Below are 25,682 nucleotides of genomic sequence, written 5' to 3'. Positions count from 1 at the left end.
ATTCTGATCTTTTCTATCAACCTACCTGACATTTGTTCCCTCCTAAACCTCTGAGGTTGCTCCTGCTGGGTGAGAACTCATGACCTTTTGTACAGGTTGTATGATGTTTCTTTCCTTTGCTTTAACTTTTCCACACCCGCCCCCCTCAATCCTTCAGAGTCCAATAACCTCTCTTTTCTGCTTTTTGATGCTTGATCTGCTCACATGTCTCCATGTCCATGAATTCGTCTCACTTTCATTGACTCACAATGAAATCTACATGCTGTAGATCCTAGTAGGAGAGTCATTTTGGTGCTTTTATACACAGGACTTAATATTTAACTTTAAGTGTCTATGTCCATATTGTTTTCGTTCTCCTTATTGAACATTTTAAAGACCAAGTTCTGTCATGTCTTCTGTTTCTCTATCATAATAACAAAATAATGGCATACGGTACATTCTAAAATAAATGCCTATTTGAGTTGAAGATACCAATAATAAATAATGCTGTAAAATACATGACTGTTTTTTTTTTAAAAAAAAAAAACAGTGCTTGATAAATTAATGCATTTCTGTGATCTACAGTCATAAATTTAATGTGATGGAAGAGGCTAAGGAAGTAGAGTAGAACAGGAATTCTTTATACAAGGGTCAACTCAGTCTGGAAAAAAAAAAAAAAATCTCAGGGCAGGATTCATTTTCTGCTTTTTTGTATTTTACGTGAAAAAAGTTCCCTGGTAAAATAAGTAACTGAGTTATATTACTGCTTTAGAGATCCAAACACCAAGGTACAAAGCATGCTTTTATTGTTCCCTCATAAAACTGTTATTTAGCAGTCATCCCAGCCAGAGCTGAATATCAATTAATATTAAATCTCATTGTGCATGTGGCACTGTGCTAGGCATTTAGAAGGGGGCTGGACGTGCTTATTTTTATTTAATTTCTGCTCTTACCCAGCTCGCCATGGAGATAAATGCATTGAAGGAGGCTTACATATCCATGTATTAATGAGCGGGCTAAATGATAGGATACAGTGTGTGGGGGAGAGCAGCACAAAACGCTCGGAAGTGTTTTCGTGGTATTCTTTATTCCGATGCCACTTCAAAGTGATTTGTCGAAAGGCGAGGGGATGAGTGGGACCGGAGAAGCTGAGAAGAAGAGAATGAGATGTAAACGTCCTTGAACTGCCTTTGTGTTCCTTTGCATCACCGGCGCATACCTGGTGCGACCAATGGGTGCTTCGTGAGCCTCTGTGATTTTCCTTGAAATAAACCCAGTGTTCTCCAGAGGCCTCTCATCCTGGCTCAGTGACCCCGCCACCTCTCCAGGCTTGCCTTCCTTTCCCTTTATTCCCTCTCTCTCTCTCTCTTCTGTAGAGACTTACTCTTTGGAGTGTTTCTTCCTTTCTCCTGTGAGCACTCAGATGACCTCACTGAACTGTTGAGATTTCATGTTCTTCTTCCTGACTCTTTTTGGCCTCGGAAAGCCCCGTTGCATTTTCTCCACCTATAAAGAGGGACATAAAATCCAACTAAGAATCGACAAGCCAAGACTCCCAGTCTGTCTTGCTGGCTGGCATAGACTGATTCCCCCAGAATGCTGGGGCCCTGCTCGTGATCTACAGGGTTTGGCACAAAGCGGTGAAGATTTCCAAACCCACACAAAGGGTAATCGATTCTGTTGGGAATTCAGCTCTGGAAGGATTTATTTCCTCAACATATAAAATACTGCTGCATTTGTGTAGGCTTCAAGGCAAGAAGGCTAAGCAACAGCTACACAGCATTGGTGATTCGATCGAAATAGTTACTGTTAAGAAGTGGAGAGCTAAGCGCTCTGGTGCCGTAACTTTCGAGATGCCATCAGAAGGTGAGAAGTCAAAGTTCAAGGACAAGCTACGCAAGCATATGCCTTTCATATTGGTCCCGTGCCTTGAATTAAATTCTCTTCCCTTTGAATTCTCCTTCTTTCTTACTCTTCGTGTCAGATGAATAACAAGATCTGTTACTTCTGTTTCAGAGATAGCTATAAAATGAGTATCTTTTTCTTCCACACTGTCACTGTCTTGGTTTGCTCTGCTTAATTATTCACTTTATAAATACCCAATCACACTAATTTTACCAGCATCTACCATCTCGTTTGAGTCTGTGTTACACGCCCTTGCAGGAGTTCTGTGACAAATTTCTTTGTGTTGTTCCCCACCGCGACCCAGTTCGTATGTTAAGTCCCTAATACCCAGTGCGATGGCATTTGGAGATGGGGCCTTTGGGAGGTAATTAAATTTAAACGAGGTTATGAGGGTGAGGCCCTGATGATGGAAGGAACCCTTGAGAGACACCAGAGCTCTCTCTCTCTCTTTTTTTTTTTTAACCATATGAGGAACAGCAAGAAAGTGACCTGTGAAAGCCAGGAAGAGAACTCTCAGGAGAATCTGACCGTGCCCACAACCTGATTTGGGAATTCTAGCCTCCAGAACTGTGAGAAAATAAATTTCTCTTGTTTAAGACACCCAGTCTGTCTATTTGGTTGTGGCAGCCCGAGTCGACTGAGTTACCTTACTAAAAAACAAAGTTTAATGCTGCTTCCTTGTTATAAACTTTTGCATTTCATATTTCTAGCGATGGAATACAAAGCTCGCTTGTACTGTGGACGTCAGCTGTGGCGTTGCACCTGTGTGCTCAGGGCTCCATTCACACTGTATTCCTCGCCGTTTCTCAAACAAGTCTTGCCCTGGTACTACACTGGCCATTTATTTGTAGGTACTGTACTGTTACCTCTGCCTTTCAGCTCCTTACAGGTCAGATTTCATCACCTTGAGGCAATGTAATGGGTGATCATTGTGTTCCCACAATGTTTTGTTCACCCCTCAATTATAGCAGTTGTTGGACTGCAGGGGCTACATCATTACTGTCTGTGGTCATAACTGTTGCCACTGGCCTTGAAGAACTGAAAAGCCAAAGCGTCCCTTCTTACTCAGCTTTGGGTTTACAATCCCCAGGAAAACTGGTATATTTTAGATGCTCAATAAATATCTATAGATGGATAGATGGAAGGAAGGCAGGAAGAATGGGAAGAAGAAGGGAAGGCAGGGGGAGGGGGAAGTAAGGAAGGGAGAAAGGAAGAATTTGGGGTTGGCAGTTCCATCAATGAGCTGTGTTCATTGCTTTGTCCCTTTCTCTGCTAGGAAGCCCTGAGCAATGCTGCTTGCTAAATTAAAAGAGGAGAATACTACTCAGTAGGTAATAAAGATACATACCCCCAGACAATTGTCATCCTCAGTCTCACCCTCCTAGTTCCATGATTTTGGGTAGCTGTCCACAAGATGATTTTTCACTCCTGCTGTTTTCTACACACTGGGAAAATGCATTCTCAAGTGGAAACGAGTCCAGAGAACAATTATTAGAGAAAGAAATATTGATGCATGGTATCCACTCATTTACTTTAACCTTTGCAGGCTCTTTAGTCTGAACAGAACTTGATATTGTTATAAACAAGAAGGCAGAGACCATGTATCAGGAAAAAAATGAAGGAGGAATCTAATGGCAATTTTCTTCCTTGATATTTTGATAGACACTTCTTCCCACACCATGCATATAAAGCTGCCTATATGGTTTTCCTGTTTAGTGTAAGATAAAAGTATAAGACGATGGGAAAAAATGATATTTAAAACTCAAACCACCTTTCGTTGTGTCTGCCCTCTAATAGAGATGGGGTAACTTGTGCCACTGGGGGGAGAGAGCAGTTTTTTCCTTAGCAGAAACTGTTGAAGGAAGTAGGAGGTGTGAGATCCCTAAGCCAAGACTCTTTAAGTTTACCAGAGAATTCTGAGTCTTGAGAAATGCAGACAGAGGCCCAGGGCTCAGGACAGGACCAAAGAAAGCAAAATTTGTTAGCATAAAAAGAGAATGAGGCTATTGTGGGTTGTCTTGTGGGTTTTAGTTTTTAGTGAAGAGCAGTGAAGAAAAATAGAAGGTATGTGAATGGCTAGGTGGAGGGGGCAGAAACCTATCTGGTAGAAATACGTATTTGGATAGTTTAAGAATAGAAAATTGGGTATAAAATGACAAATAGGGCACGTGGGTCTGCCACCCCTTTTACCTCAGTTCCAATATAATGAAAGAAAAAAAAATATACATACATACATACATACATGAATACATGATTGCTATTGTAATAGTGCTGGCAAATGAGAAAGAAAGCAGGCAGTGCTTGAAGATTTTCAGGAAATTGTGGAAGACTGAAAGGAGAACGGTGAAGAAAAGGGAGAAGAGAAGAGAGATCTGTCGGCCTGAACAGCAGAGTAAGATCAATCTTGGGAAGAGCTCCAGAGATGCTCCAATCTTCTTTGGCTTCAAGTAAGATTATGAAGAGCCTGAGTAGGCTGGACCACAGTCAGATGTTGGGCCCAGAGCGTCTTCCTCCTTCTCTCTCCAGCATTCACAGATGATGATCATTTTTCTTCTGCAGAAGGTGTCACCAGGTGAAGAGGACTCCGTGTAGGTGTAGGAAGGGAACGAGTCGAATCAAGATTGAAGTGATGCTGGAGTATGATGTGAAGGCAAAGTAGCTCTGCCCAGGAGAGAGATACACTACAATTCTCCTTTACCAAAGCACCCTGAACTCTGGCTGCCTTGTACCTCCATCCTCAGAGATCTACACAAAGCATGCCATCTGCCTTTACAGTAAAGGAAGAATCCTGGTCGGGTAAAAGACCTCAAACGACCGCAGAGGAGAACCGTATTAGCAGCAACGCTAATCAATGTACACCCATAGACTGATAACCTTGCATTCCCAGTGTGGAGCGAAACCAGCAATGGGAAAGAGAAGACGAAGATAAAAGATGGGATAACTGACATCAGAGGAGATGCAGATGATCCAAGACACAGACGAGGGAGGATTCTGTGGAAGCCAGTGGGAACGTACTGCAGGACAGCAGAGAGGAGGTTAGTCCGTGGGATCAGAGCACCTGCGCTTGCTGCTTGTGCTCGTGGACGTGAAGGCCCTGCCTTCCCATAGAGACTGGGAGATAAGGGCCCTGTTTCCTTTGATGGTTACCTTTCAAAGGCTCCCAGGCCTTTGAGAAGGACATCTTCTGGGGGGGGTGGGAAGTGGGAAGAGGTTGGGAGAAGAGGAACACCTCAACTGACAGGGAGAACCTCAAATTGCAGGTTCTCTCAAGTCAGTGCTCTAAGGAAAGGGAGGTTGGCAAGACACCTGGCTGAAAGAGCTGGGTGGAATGCCTGACAGGCATCTCGGGCACCATTATGCCCAGGGAGTGGGCTCTGGGTAAAGGTTTCTTGATGGAATATAAGCTCCTCCTCTTTAAGTTGCCATAAAAGACAGTTGTATTAATTTCCTGTGGCTTCTGTAGCACATTTCCACTTATCTTACAGTTCTGAAACTCGGATGTCGTACTGGTGAGAAAATCAAGGAGTTAGCAGGACTGATTCCTCTTTGCCTTTTCCGTTCTAGAGACCATGCACATTCCTCAGCTTGTCACTCCTTCCTTCCGTTTCCAAAGGCAACGGCATACCGTCTTCTCTCCTCTCTGATCTCTGATTCTGTTGCTCATCTCTTCCCTGACCCTGACATGCCTGCCTCTCTCTTGAAGGACCTGTTTATTGGGTCCCCCCAGTAGTCTAAGGTAATTGCCCCATCTCAAGATCTTTAAGTTGATTATATTTGCAAAGCCTTTTTTTTTCCCCCATCTAAAGTACCATATTCACAAGTTTGGGGATTAGGATGTGGACTCTTTAGGGGGCCATTATTCTACCTCCCCCTACTTGGTAGCGAGCTACTTGTTCCTTGCCGTCGACTCGTGATCAGTTATCTCACACTCTGTGCTTCTTTCCACCCCGAAGGTCTAGGAAAGGGGCCTGGGAAATAGGATTTACACACAGGTATGTGTCTGAGCACACATCACAGAGCATAACAGTCACTTTCGCCTAAACTGACAGTCCTCCTACACGCTGCATAAGTCCCTGTCTGCAGCCCCAGGGAGCGCGATTCCCCTGAGGCTGGGAACTTCCTGGCCTCTCTTCTCCTCCTGAGATGGGCTCAGGGTTCTACCTGTCCAAAGGTGTTCATGATAAGGATGCTGGTTTCACTTGCAAATTCCCATGCAATGCTGAGCCCTCTGGTTTGCGGATTTTAATTTCACTGGATAATGATCTTGGTGATTTTAAACATTTCCTGTCGCTTGTTAAACCGCCTGCCCAATTCAGCTCCAAATAACAGCTTTTAGTACACAAGTGAAAATTTAGTCCTAGTATTTAACAACTACTATAATTTTAAAATCTAGTTTCAATTAAGTAACCTTGTAATTCTGAAAAGTGGTTGTGTTCCAAAGAAGTGCCGAAATGCCAACTGAATACAAGTCCACTTTATGTCTGGCAGAAACTGCAGAGTCGTCATGTGGCTTAGCATTGAAAAGCTCATTCGGTAGTGCCACTGACATGACTGGTATAGTGCGGCATTTAATATTCGACTTTATACCCCTCTCCATGAGGTCTCAACAATCTCCGGTAATCAAAAGAAATGAAAAGAGCTAGAATAAAGTATTTGTTAAATCTAAATACACACAATTGACATTTTCAAGAAAATGTACATAGGAGATGTATTGATTTAGGAGATGAAGATCATGGAAGCAGGGTAGCTTTTGAGAATATGACAGTAATTTCTTCATGTTGCCAAAACTCTGTATAGATGGAATCAGTTTTCCAAAGAGAAGGATAATTGTGAATTAAGGCAACACCCCTTCTAGAGATTTCGTCTAATAGGACAGAGTCATTAGAGAATCAAGTCCACGTTTCATAGCAAATTTCCTTCATCATTAAAAATTAAATTTAAGGTGAAGATGGTTGACCTTAAAAGTGAGGTGAAGAACTTACATAGAGTACTTGGAGATGCTGTTTGCCGCATAATAAACTTGAAATTTATCGTTCGATCCCTTATTGATCATTGGCTAGGTCCAAATGTTTGCAGTCATAAGAAAAGACAGAATTCCTTTAAAAAGAATAAAAATGTATCATGGTTTAAGAAAGATAGAGTACCTCTCTCTTTTAAAATGAAATAAAGGACAAGTTTGTGGTGAATGATATAGCTTTTGTTCCCCTGGGAATGTTTATCTCATAATTGGATTTTTTTCTTTTTCTTTATTAAAAAAAATAAACATCATTGAAAATATTTTATCAAAACTTCCTATTTTTGCTTATTTATTTGTAAGACATTATATTTCAACAGATGTAGGTCAAAAATGTGCAGGTTTAGGTTTTTTCCCCCCTTTGTTATTTTCCTCTCAGTTTTTTTCAGGCCTCGCTCAGCCTTGGAGAATTGTTTTGATTAGAGAGAGGTCTTTGAGAGGGTTTGCAGTGCTTCATGGCTCGTGCAAGCAGGCAGGCAGTTTTCTTTCTGTCTTTTTATCTGGCCAAGGACATCTACATATTATGTCAATAAGCACATGGAAATTTATAGACCGGGGTTGAGAAAGAAAAATTTCTTTCTCTCAGTAGACACCCAACTAAAACTATCAAATTAAACACATTTATACATGAGAAAACTCAGAATTTGTCCTTAGACCGCTTTGTGCACATTCTTCTTTTTAATGTGTAGTTTTTAAATGCCAAGGGAGATTTAAACAGTGTTTACTGAAGTAGAAATGCATTGATGGTATGTGTTGGTTTTATTTCAGTCCCCAAAGTTCTGTAGTGGACAGAGTTGTGGTTTACTTCCAGCTCACAGGGGCCCGGTTTACACAGGAGCCCTTCTGTTGACAACTTGGTCACTTTATTTTTCATCAGTGATATGTTTCTGCTGTCCCCATTAAAAAGACACATGCTTCATTCAAACTTTTAAAGAATCAGTGAAAAGATATATTTAAACCCATTTATCATATATTACAAAGAATTTTTTGCGGTAGTCAAAGAAGATTTCAGGAGAAAGAAGAAAAGCCTTAAAACCGAACCAATGCTCAGTGACATTGTTTTGATATTTACATAGTGTGTGGTAAAGGCTGAGCTATCTTGGATCTGATCATTTGAACTTACTTGTCCGGTAATTACCTTGATACGAAGCAAAAGCAATCCTCCAGATTCCAACATGAAATTGTAATATCAAGCCTGGTGTGCATGCATTCAAGCAAACGCATTATAGCAAACAGGTTTCTGAGTGTGGCTTTTCCTTTCACGCGGAGAAGGGACCCATTAGTTTCTCAAACAACATCTCCTGGTTTCCGAAACCGGTTACTCTTATTGTCTCTATTACACACAGATCAGCTGGCTGTATTTGGTAACAAAGGTAGGAGCTAAACTCATCATAGTTGTTGCCCACAACTTATGAAGGGATAATCCAGTTCACAGGAAATGAGGTGCCTCAGGTATTCGACCAATAGAAAGTATTTCTCCGTCAGCATGGATTCAGCCTCAAATATGTTTCATGCTGATCTCTAGCCTTCTGCTGTATGCCACGTTGATCCAGGCAGGAATAATTGTAAAGAGTTTCCAGGATTTCTTTTACTATCAGAAGATCACCCTGGAATCACTTTGCTCGTGGTTTATAGTGAAAAACATCAGTCTGAGCCTTTTGAGCTTAGAGCCGTGGATAAGGAGTGTAATTTGTTTGGTGCAGAGTTCTGTGACATGAAAAGTAAATTACTATTGGGAGGGGTAGTGGGAAGTGGGATCTTACTAAAAAGAAAATGTTTTCAGCAGCCATGATTTTTAGGTTTAAATGTTTCTTTTCAGACTGATCAGCCCTCAGTGCCATCCCGTAAAAGCTCGTGGTTTTTAAACTGATGAAGCAGGTGAACACAGGTCATGCCTTTTCCTCTGTTGATGTTATGAAAATATCCCAATTCACTGAAAGACGTGCCAACAGATTAAAATAATGTAGTTTTATTCAAATTGGATAAAAAATGCATATAAAACATTTTAAGACTTTGACCCAGAGAATTCACTTTAAGAATGTGGCAGTAATCCTGGATATGGGCCCAGATCTTGCTGCGTAACCATGGCAGATTAAAATCGGTAATCTTAGGAACAACTCGAGTGTCCCATTGCAGTCCGAATAAACATTTTGAGGTCTATGTAATCTAGCAAAGATTTAAGTAAGTTCGACTCACACTTGACAGCAATGATGAACTGGTGTACTCGGCAAAAATGTGTCACGTACCAAGTATGTGTCAGACACAGGTACTGAATGTAAAGCGCTAATGAAGACAAGCAGAGTCGTGATCTTACGGAATTTTGTAATGTATAAAAGGACTGACAGTGATGGAAAAGGATGTTTAACATCTGTTTTAAGGGAAAAGCGAAGTGCCTCACCTGAGTTCCCCTGAAAGCACATCCATTAGCAGATGGCTTATGTGCCATCATTTTCTAGGAAGCGCAAGTCCAGGAAGCGAAAGTGAGAGGCAGGGGAGAGGGGAGAGACGTCAGGAGGAGAAGGCATTCTTGATCTGGTCACTGCTGAATGAAACCAGTGAGTAGATCAGTGAGACTGAGGCCTTTCAGGCAGCCACATAAACTATGTGGGGTGGGTGTTGGGAGTAGAGTGGGTTCTTCTGTGAGCATCCCCCAGGTATGTCGGGGTGCCTGTGGGAAGTAGGTCAGAGCCCATCCGGAGGAGGCCTGAGCGTCTGACACATGTAGGATGAGGACTGAATAGGTTACCAAGCAGAATGATGCTAGGATTCCGTTTTGGGCTTAGAAATTATTATAGTTTTAACAATGATTATAGTTGGGTTTGGGGGAGATGGTTTGCATTTATTTTCTTCTTTTATCTGTTTTTTTTTTTCTGTGATTGCTTTTGTAATAAGAAAACACTACAATGCAACTTTAACATAGAATTTCACTGTCATCCATATTTAACAAATTCTCATGTTCTCCATTGATTGGTTACTTCCTCAGGTGTAGGTTAATTTATCCAAATTTATCTTGGCAAATAAGATACAAAAGGATTACCAACTCCAGCAAGTGATCAAGCTGACAAATTAATGAATAATTCCTTTAATCTGTATATATAAAAATAACGTTAATGACCTCATCATTATAGATATATCCTTACAAGTGATAAGGATAATAGGAAATACATGTAAATAAACATATAAAACATTTGGCATGTTAGGTGGTAAAGAAACCTTTTTTATGAAGAAAACTGAAGGAAGCAATGGCGATGGGGAAGATGGTGGTTGGGGTGCAGTTTGACCCAAGACTGTCTCACTGAGAGGCTGGCATTGATGAAGGCAGTGAGGGAGTGATCCTATTGGTTGTTAAGGAGAGGAACCTGCCAGTAGAGCAAACAGATGCAAAGCTCAGAGATGGGAGTGTGCCTGATATTCAGGGAACAGCAACAAGGCTGGAGGAGTGAAGCTTGGTGAGAAGAGTAAAACGCTGGTGCTTCAGATAGTAGGTGCTCAATAAAATTAGCCGAATTGCTGCGCATCTAGTTTTGAAATTGTGAGGTCCACAGCCGATGTATTAAATATTTCTGACTCAGTATAATGTGTGGCAGAGAATGTATTTGCAGAATTAATTAATCCCTCACCCTTTATTCTCTAAGATGCTCATTTCTATTTTAGAAATATTTTATAATTTCACGTTTGATATATCGGTACTTGCAGTGTTTCATTTGACTTCCTGTTAGATGGTAAGTTTTGTGAGGGCAGGCCTATGTGTGTTTTTATTCGTTAGTGTAGTCCCAGCCTGGCACACGTCTTTTGAAAGGATAACTTGCCCTAACTTCCTAATTCTGACAGGAATTTAAGGGAAAAGTAAGGTCAAGGTATAAATAAGGAGATTAGCTAGCTCTTAAATTCACTTTAAAAATTAACCCAATCATTGGAATTCTAAGTAGAAATATTCTAAGATAAACTGGGGAAGGGGGCTGGGAAACTGTGTCAAAACGGGCAAAATCACAGCATGGTGAAAACCCTCCTAGTTAGTTTCACAGATAAACTGAGCTGGCAGCAGTGGCCAGTTTCCAGAGATGTGGACAATGCTTCTTTTTTATAGCTTCCTTCACTCGGGTGCATTTCACTCAGCTATGTAGGATGAAAATAAACACATTTTAAAGGAACACAGAGTGCCAGTCTGATCTCCCTCCATATTCATACTTTGTGCCTCCAGGCTTTCAAGTAGAATTGTTCTTTCTACTCTGAATGTTTTTCTCATCACCTCTCCTTTTGCCAGCTAGCCGACTCCGTTTTCAGGTTGCAGAACAAATGCCATTTCCTCTGAAAGAAGCCTGCCTGTCTCCAAGATTATTTCAGACCTGCCTTTTTATATGATCTCTCAGCACCATGATTTCTCCAGGATATATTTCAAGTGTCCTTTAAATAAATAACAACTAGGAAATTAGCTCTTCAGGCTCTGCCTTCCTCATAGAAATAGAAGGTCTACAGATGGAGATGATATTTCCCTTGGTCATTTCCCTACTGCCAATGCTTGCCACGTCTTTGAAGCATAGAATGCATGAAAATTTAGAGACATTAACAGTTATTGTTCACGTAAGCGTCATTTTAACTATGGTCACAGAAGAGATCCAATCCCAGCTACTTTTCTAAAGAGTCTTAATTTAAGAATATAAACGGAATCAGGTAATCCAAAATTTAAGTGTTTATACATGGAGGAAAACAAGTTAAATCTCTGGCTGCTAGAGCTACTTCTAGTTACACTAAAAATATCACCCAGTATCTTATTAATACCCTGTCATGCAGATATGATCGAGTTAACTTACCTCACAGAAATAATGAAAATCTGGCATATATCAGCTTCTGCTTCAAGTTATGCTCTGATGCCAACTACGTGTCTCTTTTTAAAGATTGTAATTCTTTATTTTTTATATTGGTTCAGCACAAAGTTATAGCAAACTACAGAATTCTGCTATAATTACCAGACACTGCATAATTTCCGTCTAATTATACAGAACTAATGTGCAACCTCTCTGTATTAATAATAAAGCAATTAACCTAAAATACCAAATTGGTGTGAGTTCCTTGACTATTTTCGCATCACCACAGTCTGTTCCTGGTTTTGAACAATTGTACATTGCACTTCATGGATGTTAGCTCCAGATCAAGTTTATATTTACATCTACACAAGAGACTTAATACTCATCACTTCCAATTTTCTTCCCCTTCCCCTTCCCTAAATTTGTGTGTGTGAAAGGTGATATCTGCAACAGGAGTTCCTGAGAAATCAGATACATTTATGGACAGTTAAGAATGTTAAGAGACATAATAGTATATCATCATAACCCTTTGCATTTACTTTTCTTCTTCTTTTTTTTTTTTTAAATGCCAGTAGATCTTGTAGGAGACTCTTCCATTGTGTCTGACACTTCTGATGTTATGGTGTCAATGGAAGTATGTGTGAAAACCATTACCTTGTCAATTCCTTGATGTCAATGGCAACTTGATGTCAATGAAAATGTATAAGGTTCTTCCATTACCATTGTAACAGCTTCTCTAGTCTTTTCAATATATCAAAAGACACTAGTGTCTGTAAGAAAGACTAACTACCTGAAATTGCTGCCTGGATCCCTTGAAAGTAAAGCTGAGGTATTACATTATGATTTCTCTTTACAGCTGGCATTAGCAAAACCATAGAGAATCACAAATAAAATAATAAGCGGAATTTTTTGTGGCTAAGAATATAAAATGACTTACTGTTTTGAGTTTTTAGAATTCAAGTGGCTGGTGCTTCTAACAGGGTACATTCCGGTTTATAAGTGGAAGCAATGAAAAGAAGTTCAGCTGTAGGCAATGTTGCATTGAAAATACACCATGAAACACTCCCCAAAGCAGGAAGGTCAGTGGAAGCAATTACTTTACCTAAAACTATGCCCATCAAAGCAGCAGTATCCGAACTCGTCTATAGAGTGATTTCCTAGGATGAGAGTAATCACGGCGTGCTGCTACTCGTAGGTAAGTAACACTTAGGTCCCAGTGTAAGAAAATAAGTATGGATTGCATTGTACGTTCACGCCATTCATGTTTCTTTCCCATATGTACAGTGTAGTTTATTGAACAAGGCTCATTCAACTTTTTAAATGACCTTTTAAGCATAAGTTTGTCCCCAGTTTGCTTTGGCAGATGTTGAGTACTTGTAAAAGTACTCGAGTAGATAGCTTTTGTCATGCAGGACACACACACACACACACACACACACACACACACACACACACACAACAATACTCAGATAGTTGCATCATTTGCTTTAGATTCTAATCATTAGAGATGAAAGGATTTGTGAACTTACATCAGGAATATGAGTAATTTTTTCAGCAATTTTCCTGTTCGAGCTTTGGCACACGGAATTTTTTGAATACGAAGGAATTTGTAAAATTTTGGAATATGTATTGTGTGTGTACGTGTACCCCTACCTTTCACTGTAAAACTTGACTATAAAGTGGAACACAAGTATATAGGGAGATTATAATTTTAAGAGATACTTATTTTTTTTAAGTTTTGCATGCTGAGGTCTTGGGTGACTTCACAGAAGGGAGTAGTTATGTCACTTGAACTGTCAAAGTAGATAGAGGGTTTTCTAGGGAAAGAGTGTATGGACTGCCATTATTGAGAAAACAAATGAATTGGTACATAATAAAAATGTTATTGATATATGTATACATGCTGTATATCTGTGTGTGTGTGTGTGTGGTGTGTGTGTGTGTATATAATCAAGTAACCATGTTCTAATTTGATTCATGGCCATAAAATATATATCTCATTTTAAATCCAGGGTCAAAATATGCTCTGTCTATATTATATAGATCTAATTTTAGTGTTTCCCTAATGCTTTGCTGGTTGTTTTGGGGGAGAATTTCAGTGTTTGCAAAACATATAGATATAAATCAAAGCTTTCAGACTGTAAATGAATTAGTTTGTACTTAAAACAGTTCTGATGAAAATTTGAGAAGAAAGTTTAAACCAGTTGAGCCAGACACATTTTAAATTATGTATGGATTTCGCATTTGCAAAATAATTAAGAGTTGACTGCATTTTGAAGTAGATTCCTGTGTGTGTGTGTGTATGTGTGTGTGTGTAAGATATTGAAGATTATGGAAACTTTTCTGAAAATACTATTTTCTGTCTTATGTCATGAACCAAAATGAGATACCATTAAAAAATATCATCAAGGCTAATAATCCCATTCAAAAATGGAATCCATGTAGATTAATTCTGGTGGATACATAATGCAGTTCTTTTTTTTCACCCATACACGAGATTGGGAGGTGGGAAGAGAGAGGCTAAGAGCAAAAGAGGAGATAGAGGATGAAACTATGTGCCTGCCTTCCTTCCTTCCTTCTCTTTATCACCATCATGTATCACCATCATGTACCATCATTTTTTTGTCTTTTTGCTATTTCTCGGGCCGCTCCCGTGGCATATGGAGGTTCCCAGGCTAGGGGTCCAATTGGAGCTGTAGCCCCCGTCCTACGCCAGAGCCACAGCAACGCGGGATCCGAGCCTCATCTGCAAACTACACCACAGCTCACAGCAACGCCGGATCGTCAACCCACTGAGTGAGGCCAGGGACCGAACCCGCAACCCCATGGTTCCTAGTCGGATTCGTCAACCACTGCGCCACGACGACAACTCCAATATCTTATATATCTTAACTATGGATATGTAGAGACCTTCAGATCTGTCACATATCTCTAAGATATAGATCTAAATCTTATAGATTTACATATCTGTCTATCTAGCAATGGAGGGAAAAATTTAAAAAACAATTACCAGAAGGGAAAAAGGAGAATGGGAAGAAATTATTGTTACGTGGGGGAAATAAAATTGAGTATTAGGCTGAAAAGCTTTGCTCTGGACTCTGGGATTTGGCTTCTCTTCAACTAGAGAGACCCTTCGAGAAAACACGGGCTCCTCATTGCAGTGCTCTCTCTTCCCGTTTGTGAGAGCGAAAGGAGAAAGCACCACTCGGGAGATGTTCTCCAAACTTATTTAACAATTTTCCCCCTCTGAATCAGGTATATCCTTCCACAGCTTGAATCACCCGACAGCAGCGTATCTTTGACACCCCAAATCTGAGATATTGCAGGAAATGCAAATGGAATTTTCATTCTGTCGACAATAGTGACATTGAAAAGGAAACAGAGCGGCTCCCCTCAAAATGTAAATCAAACTGTATTGATGAGGGGATGGAGGCATGATAGTTAAAAACACCCCAAGCCTGGCTTGGAAAGGGCGATTGTCATTCTTTGCCTCGCATGAGTGGCTTAAGTAAAGCTGGGTAACTTGTCTTATATTAACTTCCTGTATACTTTCCTAATCTTTCTATTTTCTTGTTGTCAAAAGGCAAAGGTGTTGAAAGGCAACACATGCCAAACTAAAAGTTGACATCCTCAGCTAAGGCAGATATCCTCCTTGAGGTCAAGGACTGTCTGGAAAATAGCACCCTGTTCTGTATAGTCCAGTTTAAATGGTGAGTCAGTTCACATATTCCAAAGTCATGTCAGCTGCAAAAGAACTCCTTAAAAATATCTGTGATCCATTTCTTAAAACTGATTAGCAGCAAATTACTAGAGACCATTCTATCAATGCATCAATCAGTATATCTTGATGCATTAGTGATGGGGGGGTTCATATTTAGCTGCTTATCAAGTACTTTTGATATGTACATATTTAGTTTCAAGCACCATTTAGAAAATATTAACTCGATTGCAGCATCCACAGAAATTTTAAGCCACTTATTTTGTTTCCAATTAACAAATGTGTTTCAAAGGCAGTGAAAGCTGATTAAAATATCTGCCACACAGCCACTTTATAATACAAAATAATTTATCTCAAATGAAATTCAAAATTTAAAAATAGACTCTCTTCAGAGCTCCCTTTGTGGATCAGTGGTAAGGAACCTGATTAGTATCCACGAGGTGTGGGTTCGATCCCTGGCCCTGATTAGTGGATCCATTGCCATGAGCTGTGGTGTAGGTCATAGACGCAGCTCAGTTCCATTGTTGCTGTGGCTGTAGCTGTGGTGTATGCTGGGAGCTGCAGCTCAGATTCGACCCCTAGCCTGGAGACTCCCATATGCCACAGGTTCAGCCCTAAAATGAAAAAAAAAAAAAAAAATAGACTCTCTTTGTCAAGCATGTAACAGTTAGTAATGCTTTGGGGTATTTTCTTTTCAAAAAGGCATTTTCTTAAAGTTTGACGCATTTAGCGCACTAAATTCCAACTTAAAAATAATTTTGTGTAGTATTGAGCAATTCCATTGATCTGAGTTTATGTAATCATAATTTCCCAATGTTTTTCAAGAACTTAGAGTATACCAGGGACTATTATATGTTATTTAGGTTTCACAAAAACCTCTTCCACTCTATGGATGAGAAGACTGAGATGAGACTGAGAAACTTGTCCTAAAGTTTACCAGGTTACTTAGAGCTATAGTTGGAATTCACACTTAGTGCTGTATAATTACCTGACCAGTGTACATGCAACCATGTCATTCTTTCTTAGAGTTAGAAAAAATTGTAAAATTGTAAAAAAATACTCTTTGATGTACTTTTGTATTCTGTATAAGCCTGGTTCATGTTGGGCTGCATTATGTTTTTAAATTTTTACTGTAAGAGGAGTAGTAAAAATGTGGGAATCTAGGAGAGGTGGAGAAGCAGGTCAGTTAAGGCATCTGTGAGTTGAGTTTAGGAGTAGAGATGATACTGTCCATCCTTGCTACTCAAAGTATGGTCCAGGACCCAGTAGCTTGCCCCACACTCCAAACCTGCCCAGTTAGAATCTGCATTTCAACCCGATCACCAGGTGATTCATGGGCATATTAAAATTGCAGAATCATTGGTCAGATGACTGATTTGACTGAATATAGGCTGAGTCGGTATCTTCACTCCCTTTGGAGAGCTTGAGTTGACCTGCAGTGCTGTCTGTAAACCCGAGGGTCTGTACTCTGATGAAGAGGGAGATTGCTCAGGAGGGGTTGCCAGGGGATTTAGAAAGGCTGAGGCCCCAGCAATCCTTCAGCCAGACTCGGGGGAAATGACCTCAAAGTCGTAGAGACTCGGCAAGCTGCCAGCATTATCACAATAGCTTCTTTTACTTTCTTTCTCTCTTTTTGTCCAGACCTGTGTCTAAGGCCCAGATATGCTGTCACTACAGCTCCAGTCTGGGCATCAAGGGTACACAGTTGGGTGATGTCAAAAGAGCAAATGCAGAAACATAAAGAACTGGTGAGAAAAAAAATTTAAATAAAGATGAAGTAGTGAATAAGTGTTTCAGAGAGAGAGAGAGAGGGCGAGAGGAGGACAGAGGAAGGGAGGGAGGGATAGAGGGAAGGAGAAAGAGAAACACATTCGGATGCATGGGTGAAAATTTAAGGAAGTTACCCAAGACCTCACAGAATTAATATGTTTGGAATCCAAGTTTAATACCTAGTTTGTCAGTCAAACCATGGGGATATTTTTTATCTGAGCATATAATTTTCATACTATTAAGTGAAAGAAAAATCTCAGCTAGACGTAAATCTTTACTAGTAAAAGATTTCTAGTGTATTAATAACTTTTATTGAATTAAAAGAGTGTGACATTAAATTATAACCTTAACTGTCATAATAATATGGCATAATGGCATAATTATGATTAAATTATTATCACTATGATATCTGTCACAGATGAATCTCTTTGATAGATGAAAAAAACCCAAACTTGTTCATTATTTTACCTTCCCAGCAAGTGTCCTACAGTCATGTCACAAATTCGTATAATGTCCTTGAGAGCTGGATTTTCTGTTAGAAACTCAGTTACACTGAAGTATGTGAACACTCACAGATGGCAAAGTGGAATTTCTATTGAATATACATTTGATGTGATTATGTGTCTCATTTATTCCAGCCACAAATGAAATATTTTGCACTTATGAACTGTGCCATAGTTAAACTTGTTTTGGTGGTAGCCTGTGAATAATGATGAACTGGGTTGAAAACTTTAAAGCTTAGAGAAAGGCTCGCCCTTTTTACTCTATGACTGTAGATATTCCACTGCCCCTTGAAGCACACTGCTCTTGATGAGGTACCATCTCTTTTCCTTTTTCAAGTTTAGAGAAGGCATGTTATAATCAAATATATGCCAAGGTTATCATTAGTGATGTAAAGAAAGGAAAGAAAAGAAAGCCTACATTTATATAGCATATATGCACAGCAAAACTCACTTCTCTATGTATTACCTTTCACACAATCTTTACAATTTTTGAACCGCATATTATGATTTACAGACGACGGAGTCAGACTCAACAGAAGTCAGAATGCTTTGCTCAAGGTCACATAGCCTGTAAGCGGCAGAGTTAGCTAGGTAAGACTTCACCTCGGTCTTAAGATGTTTAGCCTATTTTTAATTTGTTCATTCATTCATAAAGTATGTATCGAATACCTGTTATGTTCCAGATATCACAGTACATACGGGTGTATGATGATGAGCAAAGAGAGTCAGTATTTGTCATTTCTTGAAGCTTACAGTCTAATGGCAGGGGAGGGAGGGTTGTGGGGGCAGGCAGTCAGTTTTAAGTGTGGACACTAAGTGTTCTCAAGAGAACTCAAGCCAGAGGACCTTAATATCCTGGGAGTCCCCAGTATCTACCCCCAAACTAGGTCATCGCACTGAAGTTTGAAAGGATAAGGAGAGAGAGAACCTCATGAAACAGAAGGTGTGTGCGTGAAAGGAATGCAGGCACTGGGGTGGAGTAGTGTTTTGAAATGGTAGGAGCAGCATATATCACAACCTCGGTGTGGCAGGGAGTTTGATGTTTTTAAAGAGGTGAGACATGGCCGGTGTGGCTGAAGCACAGAGGCAGAGAGGTGGAGTGATAGGAGGGAGGAAGCAGGGCCTGACGGTGGTGCATGGCTTTCAAGACCCTGCCTGTGCAAGAGGTGAGGCTTAAGGAAATGGGAAGCATCTGAAGAACTCTGTGCTGGGTTTTCCGAGCTGGGCGAAGATGACAAGATTTGCATTTTGAAAACTCACTGGAGCAGACACGCGGACTGAGGAGGAGGGGGCCAGGGGTGGAGATCAAGAAAAACGAGATTGGGGACAGAGCTGGATCTTTGACTTCTATCTCCCCATGACTCTTTATTCCTTAAAAAGTTTACTGCTGCATTTATAAGTAAGAGTCATATCCCACTCATTCTTGATTTATCAGTTTCAGGCAGTGACTTTCTGCTATGTTTTTTGAACTCCCCATTTTATTTCCCACTCTTTGCTCATTTTAATAATATACTGTTTGTTTACGCAGTGGTTGCATTATTACATTATTATGACCTTGTAAACATTATTTCCTGATGATTCATGTAATTAATTATGATCATAATTTTTGTTTCATGTAACTTCTTGTTTTCCTGGGGTCAGTAATTGTCGTCATTTTTCACTTGCTTACATTTCTGTATATCTGCATTTTTCATCTGCCAAATGTTTCAATGCACACTTTTGCTTTTTTTCAAACTCACAAGTACATCAAATGATCCGCTTGTTCCATTTTTTTCTCCCAGAAACCTCCCTTTGACATACCTCCATCCCCTTTCCCACATTTGTTGGCTCTTCTCCAGGCCAGCTATTTAGCTCTTGACCTGGAGTTTTCCTTTACTGTCATCATAGAATTAATTTCTCCGCTTGCCTCTGAAACCTCCCATATCCATTTGACTTCTCCATATCATATGTACTAACTAACTCTCTTCCTGTCTCTTGGAGTCTTTTAGTAATTCATCTGATCTCTGGTATTTTGAAACCCTAAAATTATGGAACTATGTGTAATAAATATTATTATATATTGTTTTTTATAGGTTGTGGATACAGTCAATGTGTAGGTTCAGAGTTTCTTTTTCTTCTTATTTTTGTTTGTTTGTTTTTTTAGGGCCCCACTTGCGGAATATGCAAGTTCCCAGGCTAGGGGTGGAATCAGAACTGCAGCTGCCTGCCTCCAGCACAGCTATAGCAATGCCAATTCGAGCCGTGTCTGTGACCTACACCACGGCTCACAGCAGCGCAGGATCCCCAACCCACTGAGTGAGGCCAGAGATCAAACCTGCATCCTTATGGATACTAGTCGGGTTCATTACCTCTGAGCCACAACGGGAACTCCCCTAATATTATTTTTAAATTACTCCTTTCTTGTTTTCCTCTTGGCTCTGCTTTTAGATGCCTATTAATTGCATGTTGGTCCTCAGGGGCTCAACCCCAAGCTTTCATTTTTCTTAGTCAAATCCCTCCTTTTCTTCTTGCTTCTGTTTTCTCTATGTCTTAATTTCGGTTCTTTCTCTGAGAATTTCTGATTTTTTTTTCAGTTTCTTCTTTGGTATTAATTTGATTGCCATGTTCTTGATTTCAAGTATCTTTCCTTTTCTCCTCTTTTCTTTGATTTATTCATTCTGTTATTTTATTTGGACACGATGTCTCCTTTTATCTCTTGAGAAAATAAGTTATAATTTTAAGTAGAGGAGTATTTATTTCCTTGTATCTCCCTTCCCACTTTCAATTATTTTTATCTCTTTATAGCATACAAGAAGCTTTCCTCAAGTATCTTTTTTAGACGTACAGTTTATCCTTGAATGATGTAGGAGTTAGAGGCGCCAAACCTTGTATAGTTGAAAATCTCTGTATTGCTATCTCGTCTCAAAAACAAAAGAATTAATAAATGACCCACCCAAGGGCAGGAAAAATGGAAACGGTTTAGATAAAATCCGGACTCAAACCCTAGTTCTTTTGATTCTACATGTTGTGATCTGTAAGAGGACACATACTTAGTTTAAAGATCTGTAAAATGAGGAAGTTCCATTGTGGCTCAGTGACAACAAACACAACAGTAACCATGAGGATGCAGGTTCAATCCCTGGTCTCACTCAGTGGATTAAGGATCCTGCTTTGCCATGAGCTGTGGTGTAGGTTGCAGACATGGCTTGGATCCTGTGTGGCTGTGGCTGTGGCCAGCAGCTGTAGCTCTGAATTGACCCCTAACTTGAGAATTTCCATATGCCACAAGTGTGGCCCTAAAAAGAAAAAAAAAAAAAAAAGAGATCTGTAAAATGAAAATAAAGGTTCTGTATTTATTGGAAAAACCCTGCATATAAGTGGACTGGTACAGCTCAAACCCATGTTGTTCAAGGATCAATAGGATTTCAATAACATTATGAAAAATGGATCTTTTATTAAAATAATAGGACTGTATTTTATATATTTATAAACAACATAAATTATATATGTGTGTGTAACTATAACCAATAGGTGCAAAATATATTCTTTTCAAAAGCACATAGACTATTTACAGAAACTAACAACATGCTGAGCCATAATTGTAGTTTCAACAAAATTGAAATCATGTACAGAGTGTATAATATTAGCATGATGAAATTAAGCTAGAAATAAATAATACAAAAATAACTAGAAACATCCCTATTAGTAAGAGATTAACAAAGTGAAAAAGATTAGTTTGAACTGAATGGTAATTAAAAAACTTAAAGAATTCACTTAAAGTCATGGTTAAATAAATGTGTACAGCCTTAAATTCATAAGACAGCAAAGAAGAAAAGAGTTAAATGATTTAAGCGTCCAGTTCAAGAAGTTGGCAAAGGAACAGCAAATTAAACATAAAGAAATTTTAAAAAGAAAATATAAAGAATAGAAATTACCAAAAAAAGACTATAGAATGTCAATAAATCCAAAAGTTAGGTTGTTTGTTGGGGGGGGGGTGTTGGTTTTTTAAGAGATAACCAAAACTAATAAATCCCTCCAAGACTGATGAAAAGATTGAGAGAGGACACAAAAAGTTAATATCAGGAATGACAAAGGGACATCACCCGTATCACACACTGAAAAGATCATTAGATGGTATTACAAACAACTTTGTAACAATAAATATAAAAAATGCAGTTGGGAAATACATCATCTTTATTGTGAAATTTTTTTTTTTTTGTCACTTTAGGGCCCCACTCGTGGCATATGGAAGTTCCTAGGCTAGGGGTCCAATTGGAGCTACAGCTGCCGACCTACCCCACAGCCACAGCAATGCAAGATACAAGCTGTGTCTGTGACCTACACCACAGCTCTCAGTAACGCTAGATCCTTAACCCACTGAGTGGGGCCAGGGATCAAACTCTCATTCTCATGGATACTTAGTTGGGTTCCTTGCCACTGAGCCACAATGGGAGCTCCCCAAATTTGATTTATAAAGAAACTAGCTTTTTGGAGCAATATTAAAAGGAAGTCTTTTGAAGAAACAGTTAGGGCCAGTTGGATATCTATATGTAATAAAGGGAAACTTGACCCATTTATTATAGCATCCATAAAAATTATGTACTGTAGATCTAACTATGAATAGTAAAATAGAGCTACTAGGTTGTATTAATCTTTTAGGGTCACTCAGTAGAACTTCACTTTGATATAATTGTTGTTTTTTATAAAGCTGTGCATTTTATTTACATAAAAGTTATTCTGAATGGTACTCATAGTCTTTCTCAGACTCTTAAAGGGATCCATGGAAAAGTAAGGTTTAGTTTTGTAAGTCAGTTAAGAATATGCTCATTATATTCGAGGTAGGGAACAACCCCTTAAATGGGACATAAAAATTAGAAACCATGAAGTAAAATCAAATTAATGGATTATATTAAAATTAAGAACTCTTCTTCATCAAAAGGAACCATTAATAGAGTGAAAGTACAAGGCATAGCGTGGCATATAGAACTGCAAAGAGCTCTTTTTCAGGATGTAAGAAAAAGAAAATGAATAGAAAATTGGGCAATAATTTGAACATACATTTTGCATAAATCCAAACTCCTTACTAATTAGGAAAGTGCAAACAAACAAAAATGGAGTACTACTATATAATATATATGTAACCTAATGCACATAATATATGTAATATATAATTATGTAAAATAGATACATTTGTAGTAACACTCATAATAACCCCACATCCAAATATCTACCAATAGTCCAATGGATAAATTGAATGAAATTTGAAAGTGGATGCAGGAGCTACCATTATACCCAACTGCACTGGACAAATCTTGTAAACATATTGAGGGAAAGTATACATAATATGTAGTCCCAGTTACAAAAAAAATTAAAAACAGACAAAACTAAGCCATGGCATTTGTAGCCAGGATAATAGTTATCTTTCAGGAAGAGGGAGGGGCTGATTATGGAAGGACTTAAGCGGGGCTTCTGGGGTGCTGGTAACGATTCATAGCAATTTGGAGTAGTTATAACAAGTTGCTCACTGTGGCATAATTCATTGATCTTCACATTTAAATTTATTGACTTTCTTGTATGTGTATCATTGTTTATCAAAACGTTTTTCAAGTGCTAAGAAGTTGTTGGGAACTATGTATAAAGATAAGACTTGTCCACCTGTAAGCTTCATTGCAGGTGATTAGACAGTGGGTGGCTCTTTTTAATTATGGAGAAACCTAAACGTCAGTAATTGAAAGGCCCTGTTTTAGGAGAGAATTGAATGAAAAGAGATTCAAATATATTGCCCAAATCACAGGGACATCAGGCAGATGTAGTGGGCACCAGAATTAGTGTGCCGGGAGGGTAAGGGTGAGTGGAGGCTTAGTTAACACAACTACTCACCTTGCTCCACTGTGGTGAGGATGTAGAAAAAGAGAACTGAAAACAAAGTCGAAAAAGTGGCCCTATATGTCAGTGCCCCAGAGAAAGTGGGGAGATATATGCATCTCAAACAGAAATACTCATGGATTATTAAGAAAAAATAATCATTTATAAAAGGTATTTTAATGGGCCCCAATCAATCCTTATTGAAATGTTTTTGTAACATCAAAGATCTTAAACAGAAAAAAGATAATTATAAAACAAGCTTTTATGAAAGAATTTTTTTGTTTATTTCATATAAATACATACATAAATAAGCCCTTTTGATGGTAATAGTTTTCAATTATATCAGGGTATTTTAATTAATTTAAATGATCTATTCTAAGTGTTTAATTCATTCTTTCCGTCGTTTCTTGATTCCTTCATTTACTAAAAGATATTTCCATGAGTTAGCAAGAGATCTTAGTGATTGGAAGCTTCTGATTAGCCATTTTCCCTATGTACACAGCAATTAAAAAATAGGCCAATTTTAGGAATTTAAAAAATAGAAATCAAGCAGTGGCTTAAAATTGAGAGAAATCTTGTGTATGAAAAAGGAGGTATCGCGGAGACCTACACTGTGAATGAAAATTGTGGGAACCACCTACAATGATCCAGTTTCTCCTTGCCATGGTGTAGTGGGTAAATGGGCGGGAGGGGCCAGGCAGCAAAGGAAATCTGGCCTGTTCCACCTTTCCCTTTTCACACACCCTTGAGAATTGTCAGCAGCATCTCTGCAAGCAGTCTGCTACCCCATTCCAATTAAAAGCACAAAATAAAGCAATACCGCCCCACCTCAAGATCTGTAATATGATCAGAAGTGTCAGTCTTTCTAGGTGGTTTGCTACTTTTTCATCTTTATGGACTCCTAGAAATAACAACCTTCCTGAATTTTATGTTTGTTACTCCTCCATCATGAAAAATAAATTTATCACGTTTCCTTAAACAATGTTGTTATCTTGCTTTTGAGCTTTATGAAAATGATATGAAATGGTATGCTATTGCTTGTAATTTTCTGTGAATTGTTTTTTTATTTTAATTTATTTACTTTTTCTTTTTTGGCTGCATCCGTGGCATACGGAAGTTCCCTGGTCAGAGATTGCATCTGAGCCAGAGCTACAACCTACACCACAGCTGAGCAACACCAGATGTTTCACCCACTGCGCTGGGCCTAGGGATGGAATCAGCCCCTCCACAGAGACAAGCTGGACCATTAACCCACTGCACCACAGCAGGAACTCCTATTTTTTATTTTTTAATTTCCCCCACTGTTGTAATTATTTATTTTTTAATTAATAAACTTTATATTTTTATTTGTTTAAATTTTATTGGAGTATAGTCGACTTAACAAAGTTGTATTATTTTCAGGTGTACAGCAAAGTCAGTCAGTTATGCATATAGCACTCTTCTTTCCCCATATAGCTTATTACAAACTGTTGCATAGATTTCCCTGTGCTATATGGTAGGTTCTTGTTCAATATCTATTTTATACAGTACTGTGTGACTGGTTTTCGAATATAATTTTGTCTGGGATTCATTCATGTCGTCAGGCACAGCTGCAGTTTACTGCTGTATATTACATTGTGAACATGTGTCGTAAGTAATCCCTTTTGCCATTGATGAGCATTGGAGTTGTTTCCTTTTTTCATGGGAACAAATACTATGCTACTGCTATGAACTGCCGTGAACGTATTTACACATGTATCTTGATAAGTGTGTTGCAGGAGTTTCCCTAAGGCAAATGCCTATGGTTGTGTCAGGTGGTCAAAAGTTAAATGAGCTGTTGGTCACAGCAAATCTGTGAGCAGGAAGAGGGTCACAATATACAAAAATAGAACTGTTTGGTGAAATTTTCAAAGGCAGACTGAATATTTCACATTTTCCTGGAGATATGAGAGCATGGTGGCACTTAAAAGGGCAGGAACCTAATGTTATGGTTGCACTGCTATGGAAAATAGATTGACAGTTCTCAAAAAGTTAAGCATAAGTAAGTACCATATAATCTAGCAATCCCACTACTGGGTGAGTAAATATTTGACCAAATTGAAAGCAGGGACTCAAACAGATATTTGTAACCAATATTCATAGCAGCATTATTCACCAAAGCCAGA

At 39.0% G+C, this 25,682-nt stretch overlaps 1 long non-coding RNA gene across 2 annotated transcripts in view; it reads left to right on the top strand.

Annotated features, from left to right (window-relative positions):
- The window catches only part of LOC102158069, a 521,984-nt gene that overhangs the window by 133,227 nt on the left and 363,075 nt on the right, over positions 1-25,682 (top strand). The window lies entirely within an intron of this gene.

Source organism: Sus scrofa, chromosome 4 (assembly GCF_000003025.6).
Source record: "Sus scrofa isolate TJ Tabasco breed Duroc chromosome 4, Sscrofa11.1, whole genome shotgun sequence".
Classification (NCBI taxonomy): Eukaryota; Metazoa; Chordata; class Mammalia; order Artiodactyla; family Suidae; genus Sus; species Sus scrofa.
This window is presented reverse-complemented; position numbering and strand designations above follow the sequence as displayed.